Genomic DNA, 12,064 nt, shown 5'->3' on the forward strand with positions numbered 1-12,064 from the left:
AGAAATGCAACCATTTGAGTCTCAGTGATGTGAATGTCTTTTGTTAATTAGACATTCTACCTCCTATTCCTGGGTGTAATCCAGTAAACCCAAATATGTAAATGGGTTGTGACTCAGATACTGCAGCTACTCTGGCCCCTAAGAAATACAACTTCCACATTGAATGGATATGCCTCTGATGACATAACCAAGACCAGAAATCAACTCTAATAGTGACTATTCAAAAGTGGTAAAGCAAAAATATTGATAACTACTGTTATTGTAATACTTTGTATTGATATAGCATTGGATTAGTTTAGATAAGATTTATATATCATTAGATTGTAAGCTCCTTGACTTCAGGGATTATCTTTTGCTTTTTTTCATATCCAGACTTTAGCACAGTATCTGAAGCATAATAGATGCTTAATAAATGTTTATTTATTAATTGATATAGCACCTAATATGTGCCAGCTACTGTGCTATATATTGGTTGTAAATTTTATTATCTCATTTGTTCTCCACAAAAACCCCACAGAGGTAGGTGCTATTATTATCCCCATTTTACAGATAAAGAACCTGAGGCAGACAGTGGTTTAATGACTTGCCCAAGGTCACACAGCTAGTAAGTATCTGAGGCTAGTTTCGAATTCAGGTATCCTGGGTGCTAGGTCCAGCTCTTTATCTGATATGACACCTAGATGCCTCAAAACAAAAACAGCAATATGATAAAAAGTAATAAATATAATGAGAACCACAGTTAGTGGGAAGAATTATTTATGGTTTTAATCAATAAATCAAAATTTATTTATTAAATGCCTTCTATGTGCCAGGCACTATGTTTAGGTGCTGGGTATACAAGTACAAAGAATGAAACAAAGAGCTTACATTCTGATAGGGTAGACAGCAAGTACATATATAAATATATGCAGCATAAACATAAAGTAAATGAATGCAAATATATAGAACGTAAAATACAAGATAGTTTGGGAAGGAGGATGCTAGCAGCTGCAGAGATGTGTGAAGATCTTACACCAAAACATTTGCTTAAGCTATATGCAGAAAGAAGAAAATGATTCTAAGAGGTGGAGATAATGGAGGGAATATATTCAAAACTAGGAGATGGATAACCAGTGAGATGAGAAAGGTACAGAACATGGACTGCCACGTATAAGGAACAGAGAAAAAGCCAGTTTGGTTGACTCACAGAGTACAAGCAGAGGAATAATGTCCATTGAGGAGAGAAAGGTGGGTTGAAGGAGCTAATATTTATCCTAGAGGCCTTAGGAAATTGATTGAGTAGGGTAATGACATGATGAGATCCATACTTAGGGAGAAACACTTTGTTAGCAGTGTGTAGGATGGACTTGAATGATGAGACTTAAGGCAGGGAAACTAATTAGGAGGAAGTTTTAATCTATGTATGAGGTTATAAGGACCTAAAATAAAGAAGTAGTTGTGTAAGTGGAGAAGGGGGGTCAGATTAAAGAAAGGATGTGAAGGTAGAAAAAGCAAGCTCTGACATATGACTGGACATGTGGCATGAGAGAAGGTGAGGGGTCAAGACTAATGCCATAGTAACAATTCTGGGAGACCAGAAGCATGGCAGATGCCTTGATATATTTGAAAAGCAGGTTATAACTTTGAAATCAAAGTTATGTGACTCATAACAATCAAGTCAGATAGAATTTCAAAGGGTGTCAGGAAATTTTACTTCCCTTCTCATCTTTGGAAAATTATATTTAAAAAAAACAACTCTTTACCCTACATGCCAATAGATAAATATTCTCTGGGTTGTTTTATACCATAGAATAAATGAAAATAAATATATCAAGCATTGTATCATCATATTACATCAAGTCACTATGCTAGGCAATGAGGATGCAAATTTTAAAAAGTGAGGCAAACCCTGTCCACAAAAAACGTACATTCAGAAAGGACCAGACAATAGGAGAGCAGTAGTCAAAGAAAGGAGTTTTGGTCTAGTGATTCACCGGTGAAGGAGACAATGGAGCTGATTAGATAAGACTGGCTAGGTGAATTTACACTCAATCACTTATCAAGACAGATAGGTTCCAGGCTGGAGTTCTAAGGTTACATCGATTAACACTTTAGGGATTAGCCACATTGTCTCCAGAGGTAAGAGGATGCTATTCTAGATGAGGAGAGAGACCTTTGTATAGGATAAAGCAAATTGCCTACTGTGGATTGTTGAATGGTATAGGCATCTAGATGTAGAAAGAGGTCATAGCGACTAGAGGACTGGGCCTGAAGTCAGGAAGACCTTAGTACAAATCAGGCCTCAGACATTTCCTAGCTGAATGACCTTGGGCAAGTCACTTCATTTCTATCTGCCTCAATTTTCTCAGCTGGAAAAAGAGCATAATACTGATACCTATTTCCTAGGGTTGTTGCAAGGATGAAATGAGATAATATTTCTAAAGAATTTAGCACACCACCTAGCACAAAATAGGTGCTTAATAAATATATGGTAAATTGGATTGAACTAGGAAGCCTCAAAGAGAAAGGGATTTCTTTACTGAAATAGGAGGGATTATATTAGAAAAGATGGGAGACCATAAGGATATTTTAGAACTAAGGAACATATTAAAGTTATTTTATTTAGTTGTGAATTGCAACTGGTATAATTTTCTGAAATTCGAATCATTTCTAATCCACTAATGAAAGATCTGTCATCTATCCATCTTTCTATCAATATTTTTGTGTATATATACACACGTAACTATGACTATGTATGTCACTATATGACATTTAAATAGCTATTGTGGGCAGTGCAGTAATTTGTCTATGTTCCTAAGCAATGGAAGATATAAACCTTACCACTAGTTCTTTCTAAGGTACTCGATTCTTTCCTTTGCCAAATAGAGATTTGTACTCCTGTAGAGTTAACATGTTTTGGTGGGGAGGGAGGGTGAAATTGCCCATCTATATTCATGTGGAAACTACCTTAGCTATAAAGTCAATTTTTAGTTTTATTTATATATTTATTTGCTACTATTCAGTTATAGTTTTGATTTTTAATCTGACCATAAAGTTCCCAAACTGAACTTCTCTGCTGATTAAAAGTAACAGCAGTATGTTTATTAAAGTCAGCAAATCTGTGATTCAAAAAAAGGACACCTTACTAAAGGGTCAGGATTTTATATTAAGAGAGAATGTCTGACAGTATGGAAGAAATGCTACTCTTTGGGTAAAGATATTCTATTGCTGTGAAAATCAGGCATTAATAATTCATTTTTCATAGATTCTATACTCTATGGCTCTAAGAAGGGAGAATAGTTTGAACAGGCTAGTAGGATGAGAAAAAAATATAATGTGTCTACCTGAGGCACCTTTTAAAGTTAACTGAACTCTCTGTACTTGGGTGCAGGAAACAACCCTTAGCACCCAGTTTAGTGGACAACTATTTAAAATCATTCTGAATTAATGTTGTATGTAACCTAATGGAAATGACACCTTTACAAAAATCTATGTTGAATTAATAAAACAGTGTTGAAGTGAAAAGAGACAATTGAGTAGGAGGGAAATGAGTATATGAAGGAATTTGCTCCAGGTTTAATGTAAGAAATAATGGATTCAAAATCATGGTTTGGGAAAACCTTAAGACATCACCTTGGCCACCTTCTGTCTCCAGTCTACACATGGGACAGAAATTGAAACATTAACATTGAAACATTAACAAATGCATTCTATTAAAGGCTTACTATGTGTGTGGCATTGTGTTAGGTATGAAATAAAGACATAGAAGACTCAGCATCTATCAAGCAAAATTTGTATTTTATTTGATGAGATAAGATCTGTACACATGAAACACTTAGGCAAAAATTCAAAACACTTTATAAATATCAAAGCTTATGGTAAGGAAAATAAGATCATTTGTTCAAAGGAGTTAGTACAACATGACCTAGAGTGGCCCTGCCAAGCCTTTGGGATGAATTCTAGCCAGACCTTTTCTTCCAGATGCCTCTGACCCAATCACTTTTGTACCCTCTTCTCTTGCTCCTTATACAGCATTAAAACAATGACTTTCATCATTTTAAAAATCACAATGATAATTAATTATAAGCAGCAAGATTTGACTAACAGTTACCCTATTTTTTTCAGAGCGGGGAAGGCAGGACAATTGGGGTTAAGTGACTTGCCCAAGGTCTCACAGCTAGTAAACATGTCAAGTATCTGAGGCAGGATTTGAACTCAGGTTCTCCTGAGGGCCAGTGCTCTACTCATTGTGCCACCTAGCTGCCCCCCAGTTGCCCTATTTTACTGTGCCACTGATGCACATTACTCTCCAAATTCCTTCTATATTCATCTACACATTAATTACCAGGTTCAAAGAATAAAGATATCTGCTGATAGAAAAAAGGAAATAGAACTCTACCAGCAGCACAAATTTCCATGATGCCTCATGATGGCATGGAGGTGACCCTGAGCTGTCAAAGGCTATGCCAGCATGGTTCAACATCTGAAAGATTCTACCATGCTAGAAAGACTTTAAGTACAATCCCAGGAATCCACTTGAACTACCTTCTAAGACCTAGTCTAGGTAAGAATATAGAGCTTTATCACCGTTGTTGGCCACTTGGCAATAAAAGCTTTAATCATGGCAACCTAAGAAAAAAAGGAAAAAGGTGAAACATCCCTCATTCCTCTATGACCTGCTTCTACTTCTATATTGCAATTAGTAGAGTAATAGAAACAAGTACAGAGGGCACTACAAATGATGCCATTTGTTTTGAATGTTAATAATTTTTATATTAGTTATTTGTACTCTGAATATCTAGTTATAGAGTAGATGCTGTCTTAGAGAATTATATCATTTTTATATAAATTTATTTATTTTAAGTTTTCAACATTCACTTCCACAAGATTCTGAATTCCAAATTTTCTCCTCATCTCTTCCCTCCACCCATACCAGGACAGCATGCATTTTGATTACCCTTCCTCCAATCTGCCTTCCCTTCTATTACCCCTCATTCCCTTCTCTTATCCCCTTCCCTTCTATTTCCCTGTAGGGCAAGATAAATTTCTATACTCCATTTCCCGTATACCTTATTTCCCAGTTCCATGTAAAAACAATTTTTAACATTCATTTTCAAAGCCTTGAGTTCCACTTTCTCTTCCTTCCTCCCTCCCTACCCACCTTCATTGAGAAAACAAGCAATTTGGGTATATATACATGTTATACATACATACATATATATATATATATATATGCAGGTTACACATGTGTAGTCATGCAAAACACTTCCATAACAGTCATGTTGTGAATGACTAACTATATTGCCCTCTATCCTGTCCCACCCTCTATGTATTATATTCTTTCCTTTGACCTGTCCCTCCATAAAAGTGTTTGGTTCTGATTGCCCTGTCCCCCAGTCTACCATACTTTCTATTATCTCCCCTCTCTTATCTCCTTCCCCCCACTTTCCTGTAGGATAAGATAGATTTCCGTACCCAGTTGAGTGTGTATGTTTATTGCCTCCTTAAGCCAAATCCAATGAGAGTAAGGCTCACTTATTGCTTCTCACCTCCCCCACCTTCCCCTCCTTTGTAAAAGTTTTTTCTTGCCTCTTTTATGTGAGATGATTTACTACATTCTACCTCTCATTTTCTCTTTCTCCTAGTATATTCCTCTCAACATTTAATTTTATTTTTTAAGTATTGTCCCTTCATATTCAGCTCACCCTGTGCCCTCTGTCTACATACACACACATACATATATGTACACATATATACATACACATATACATATACACATATATTTTTCACATATATACACATACACACACACATATATATATGTGTATATATATATATATTTACATACACGTATACATATATATTCCTTCTAACTGCCGTAGTACTGAGAAAGATCTCTTGAGTTACAAGTATCGTCTTTCCATGTAGGAAATGTAAACAGTTCAACTTTAATAAATCCCTTATGGCTTCTCTTTCCTGTTTACCTTTTCATGTTTGTCTCAATTCTTGTATTTGAAAGTCAAATTTTCTATTCAGCTCTGGTCTTTTAAACAAGAATGCTTGGATGTCCTCTATTTCATTGAAATTCCATTTTTCCCCTGGAATATTATACTCAGTTTTGCTGGGTAGGTGATTCTTAGTTTTAATCCTATCTCCTTTGACCTCTGGAATATCATATTCCACATCCTCTGATCCCTTAGTGTAGGAGCTGCTAGATTTTGTTGTATACTGATTGTGTTTCCACAGTACTTGAATTATTTCTTTCTGGCTGCTTGTAATTTTTTCTCCTTGACCTGAGAACTCTGGAATTCGGCTACTGTATTCCTAGGAGTTTTCCTTTGAGGATTTCTTTCAGGAAGTGACTAGTAGATTCTTTCCATTTCTATTTTGCCCTCTGGTTCTAGAATATCAGGACAGTTTTCCTTGATAATTTCTTGAAAGATGATGTCTAGACTCTTTTTTTTGGGTCGTGGCTTTCAGGTAGTCCGATAATTTTTAAATTATCTCCCCTGGATCTGGTCAGTAGTTTTTCCAATGAGATATTTCACATTATCTTCTATTTTTTTTCTTTTGGTTTTGTTTTATGCTTTCTTGATTTCTCATAAAGTCATTACCTTCTATTTGTTCCATTCTAATTTTTAAGGAATTATTTTCTTCAGTGATCTTTTGGACCTCCTTTTCTGTTTGGCCAATTCTGCTTTTCAAGGCATTCTTCTCCTCATTGACTTTTTGGACCTCTTTTGTCGTTTGGGTTAGTCTATTTTTAAAGGTGTTACTTTCTTCAGCATTTTTGGGTCTCCTTTAGCAAGCTGTTGACTTGTTTTTCATGATTTTCTTGCACCATTCTCATTTCTCTTCCCAATTTTTCCTCTACTTCTCTTACTTGATTTTCAAAATCCTTTTTGAGCTCTTCCATGGCCTGAGGCTATTTTTTTTCTTAGAGGCTTTGGATGTAGGAGCCTTAATCTTGTTGTCTTCTTCTGGCTGTATGCCTTGATTTGCCTCATCACTAAGCGTTTAAGAAAACATCTTTTCTCCAAGAAAGAACCCTTCTATAGTCTTATTCTTTTTCCCCTGTTTGTTCATTTTCCCAGCTAATTATTTGACTTTAGAGCTCTTTGTTAAGTGGACAATGTACTGCCCCAAGTTTCAGGGGTTTTTTGCAGCTGTTTTCAGAGTTATCTCTAGGGACCTATAAATTCTCAGTCCTTCCCAAGTGGTAGAATCAAAAGAGAGGTGTTTACTCCTCTCCTGGCCTGTGCTCTGGTCTATGAACAACCACAAGTACTCTTTTCTGCCCTGGAACTGTGAGGAGTCTGCCACAGCTGCCACCAGCTCCACCATGCCAGCAATCCTCCTCACCCCAGGACCACCACTCATGACTGTGACCCAGCTCAGCCGCTAAGTTCTCCCACTGTCTGTAGGCTGAGAGCTCCAGAAGTAGCCAATACTGCAGCAGTGGCTGCCACTGCCCTGGGGCTGGGGCTGGGGCTGGGGTTGGACTAAGCTCCTCTCTCACCCAGGTGAGAGAGCTTTCCCACAGACCTTTGAATCTGTCTTTGGGGTTTGTGGGTTAAGAAGTCTGAAAACCACTGCAAATACCAAGTGATTTAGTGCCCTGAGGCCTGCTCCAGTCCTGTCTGTGCCAGTGTGGCAGGCCCAGGCTGGGCTGGGCTCTGTTCTGAGCATGGTACGATAGACCCTTCCTGTTGTCCTTCCAGATTGTCTTGGACTGGAAATGTGATTCACTCTGTCATTTTGTGGCTTCTGCTGCTCTAGAATTTGTTTAGAATCATTTTTACAGCTATTTGGAGGGGTTTGGGGGAAGAGCTCAATCATGTTCCTACTTCTACTCCACCATCTTGGCTCTGGCCCCTGAATTATATAATTTTTTTAAAAAAAATTTTTCTCACCATAAATTATATCAAAAAACAAAATGAAATTACAGCTAAATGGAAAGATGTCTTACATGTTCTCCTTAGAAAAGCAAAGAAATATATGAGCAGAGTTGTTTTCCATAGACAACAAGAAATATTAATTCATGGGATGAGTGGTCATATCTTACTACAGTGCTCATAAAAAGCATTTTTAAAAGAATCCACCATAAAGATAATTTTAGTTTATATTCTAACATCTGTTGCAGAATTGTGGTAGCAAAATTTCATACAGTAAGGCAATGCAAGACAAGTATTTATTAAGTGCTTTCTATATGCTAGGTGCTATGCTAAGCCCTGGGTTTCTGAATGCAAGCAAAAAGAAAGATAGCCCTGTCCTCAGAAGCTTATATTCTAAGGAAGTAAGAAAACACAAAAGAAACCTGGAAGGGAAAGAGGGGTTTGAAGGAGTTTGAAAGATAAGAGCTTGGAGTTGAAAGCAAGAAAATCTGAAGTAGAGCAGGAAGAATGAAGGTTAGCTGGCCTGGGTTCCTACCCCACATGGAGATACCACTAGAAACTTACCAGTAAGCTAAGTAAGACAGGATAGTGGAAGGAAGTTCCAGGGTGAAAGTGAAGCTAAAGCACAGTGTTGAAGTCTAGCCATAAAAAGTAAAACCCCTCCAAAATGAATCAATATATATTTGAATCGTAGTTACTTCAATTTCAGTAAAATGTCTATGGTAGAAGCAATATCCTAATCTGGCTTTCATGTAACTTAAGCTAGATTTTCCTTAAAAGGCATTGAGACAATCCTTGAATCTTGGTTGCATCAAATGATTAAAGGAATAGGCATCTCCATTGACATCGTTCCCTGGGTGCCCAAGTACAAATGAAACATGAGGAGCTCCAGGGGTTCTCTCTGATGCATGCCTGGTGGATTGTGATGGACATCTAAGGCAAGAAATCTTCACTTAGGCAAATCAAATCATGTCTATCCTTGTTGAATAGCCTTTTCCTGTTATGGATAAATAAAAAATCTCTATTCAATTTTCTATGACTCATAATTCTCTTGTTTTTATCCAGTATTGAACCTATAATACCAAGGGACTGTCCAGAGGCAGATGCAATCAGAAAAGGTACACGTAGAAGAGGATGGCAAAAGATATATAGATAGATAGATAGATAGATAGATAGATTAGAAACACAGTTGAGGAGTAAGAAATGAATTAGAAGCAGAAAACCTCTATACTGAAGACAGAGACTAAACTGAGATCTCATGCTTATATGGATGTATGAGAACTAAATATCATTATACAAACACATACACAAGAAAATTGTTGAAAATTACTTTATCAATGTGTTAGATACTTGCAAATCAGTTGTTTCAGCACAGTCAGATAATAAAGTTGTTGAAGCAAAAATGCAAAGCAATACCAAATTAGATGAAAGTATAAAAAGTATAAGGCAGCTCCAAATAAGCCCATATAAACAAGCTTTTGACACTGAAAAATGAATAAAAGAACAGACATCAACACAGATGATCATATTTTTCTAAAGTTTAATGTCTGTAAAAGAAAGAAGTGAAAAGAGCCCAAAATTTACATTGACCAGCACCAAGTTGATCATTTTGCCAAGCTTAAAGAAACAATAACAAAGAGCAACACCAGTTGAGAATATTAAATAATGAATAAAATGATAAGAAGAATGGTACAGGATTTTTAGCAGCATTGCATTGTAAAAGAATGAGAGCAGCAGAATGAAAAAAGTAATTAAAAGCTTGACAAAGGTACTCAATTAATTATTCTGAGGGCAGAGAGAAGACAAAACATATGAAAAATGAAAGATATCCTTCAATATTTTTATAATGATTCCTTTTTGCTACCAGGGATAGTAGAGGCACCACATTTAGACTAGGAATTGTGTTCTTAATGTGCTGCACAAGGAAGTACAAATGGTATCAAGGAAATCAAAGATGGGGGAAAAAGAGATGAAATAGATCAATCATACATAGGAAGTCCAAGGTACAAGCGACACAATTTTATAATTCTGAGAGCCTGGAGAGAACAAATCTCAAAATATATTTAGAAGGGTAGAGAGGCAGAATGGAATAGTGGAAAGAGTACTGAATTTGCAGGCAAATGCCCTAGTTTAAAATCTAAGGTCTGCCACTTACAATCTGGGTGATCTTAGGCACATCAACAAGCTTCTCTGTGTGATAATTACTTATCTACGAAATGTAGGAATTTGTACTAGATGATTTCCAAAGTTCCTTCCAATTCTAAATCTATATTCTTATCCCAAGTTTATAGAAAAAAAATTGATACTTTATTATTATTTTCCAAAAGTGGAGTGAGAAAATATAACTATAGCTTGAAATATCTACCTCCCAATATTTACAAAAAGTTTTATGACAATAAAATATGCTTACTTCAAATATGTTTTTAATGAAGATATGAGAAAGGCATAGATAAGCATTTGCAGGTGATATTCTCTGGAGACCAGAGTTGCACAACTGACTGAGAGATTTAGAAAATACAAGATTAGACTGTTTGGGGGCAGAGAGGAGGTAGCAGTACTAAAAGAAGCATTTGATTAAAAAAAAACAAAAAAACCCTTTAAAAAAATCTCCCCAACAATAAGCTTTCCAATAATATATCAAAATCATACAAGATTTCTTTAAGCACATAACAATAGAGGTAACTTAGACTTCTTTACACTGCTCTGCTCCCCCTTCAGCTACCCCAGAGGAGGCAAATTTGTACTACTGGGCTTGAGACAACTCAAACCTCATTACATTAGGCCAAGCCTAATACCTGCTACAATGCTTTTTGGGTATTGCAAATTTCATTATTCATTTGGACTAACTGATTGCTACTATGTATAATAATCTAATCTTCTGTTTCTCTCCCAGTTCCTGCATTAGCTATTCTCTGGCCCCATACCCCCAACCCCTACCTCCTTTTTCTCATATAAATCCTCTTCCATGCTACCCCATGGCCAGTTGTCCTGACCTATGTCTTGGCACTGGACTCCAGTGACGCTAGGGGAGAGAGTAAGGTTGATGACTTTTCACAGTCCTGCCTCACTTAAATCTGATTCACTTGTAAGTTAAGACATCACCATCCTGATGTCATTTGTCATCTTGGAAAACAAAGGATGAATAATAATGTATGAGAAGTAGTAGTTGCCCCCCTGGGGACCCAACTGGCCAGTTCCAGTTGGACAATGCTTCCTCCCTTCTTTTCCACCTCCTCTTTCTCCTCTTCTCCATGGGGATGCATACCCTTACATGTGGGCACTCTCTCCAAAGAAATATAAATTTTGATCACTTATACTTTATAACATACCTTGGAGTTTGAAGGCTTTTTTTCTTACCTAATTATTGATTCTATTATTTTTAACTAGCACAATTAACTCTTTTGTCTCATGTAGTTTTTATTCATGATTTCTAGAATATAGTTCTGGTAAACCAGGCTTTGGTAAAGTCTACTGGGATTCAAATGGAGCTATTTGACTATGCCTTTAAACCCATATCACTCAGGCTCTCATTGACTGGCCAACAATAGGTCCCAGCCCAAGTCTCATTTGCTCAATATTTGAGTTTTGATGCCTCAGAGTGGGTCTAAATAGTAATTGTTTCTGTTCTGGCCAGAAATTCTGAAAGTGTCCTCCTTCCAGATTGATTCTTTTGTGAAGTCAAACTAGGCCCACCTTTTGCCTCAATTCTTACCTAGCCTTTAACCACTGAATGAGTGTTGCCTCAGATAAACTGAGACCTGGGAAAGAACTTAACTTAAAAAGGCCAGGGTCTCCCACTGGGACCATCTTCAATTGTCCTGACTTATGTCTTGCCCCGGACTCCTATGACTCTGGAGGAGAGAGTAAAACTGATGACTTTGCAAAGACCTGCCTCACTTAAATCTAATTCACTTACAAGTCAAGACATCACCCTCCTGATGTCATTGGTACTCTGAGAACTAAAGATGAACAATAATAACCATGGTCAAACCCTGCCCACCCCTTCCACTGCGATCTCTAGAATTCCCCTTCTAGAGTGAACAACTTTACTCTGTCTTGGACCTCTGTTTCTCACTTCCATAACAATATTCACTGAGACTTGGCTTCACCCTGATGATACTGTGTCCCCAGCCATTGTCTCTAATATTAGTTGTCCCTTCCTTCACAGACCTCTGACACTTTTGTCCCAG

The sequence above is a fragment of the Trichosurus vulpecula genome, chromosome 5, assembly GCF_011100635.1.
Source record: "Trichosurus vulpecula isolate mTriVul1 chromosome 5, mTriVul1.pri, whole genome shotgun sequence".
NCBI classification, from domain to species: Eukaryota; Metazoa; Chordata; class Mammalia; order Diprotodontia; family Phalangeridae; genus Trichosurus; species Trichosurus vulpecula.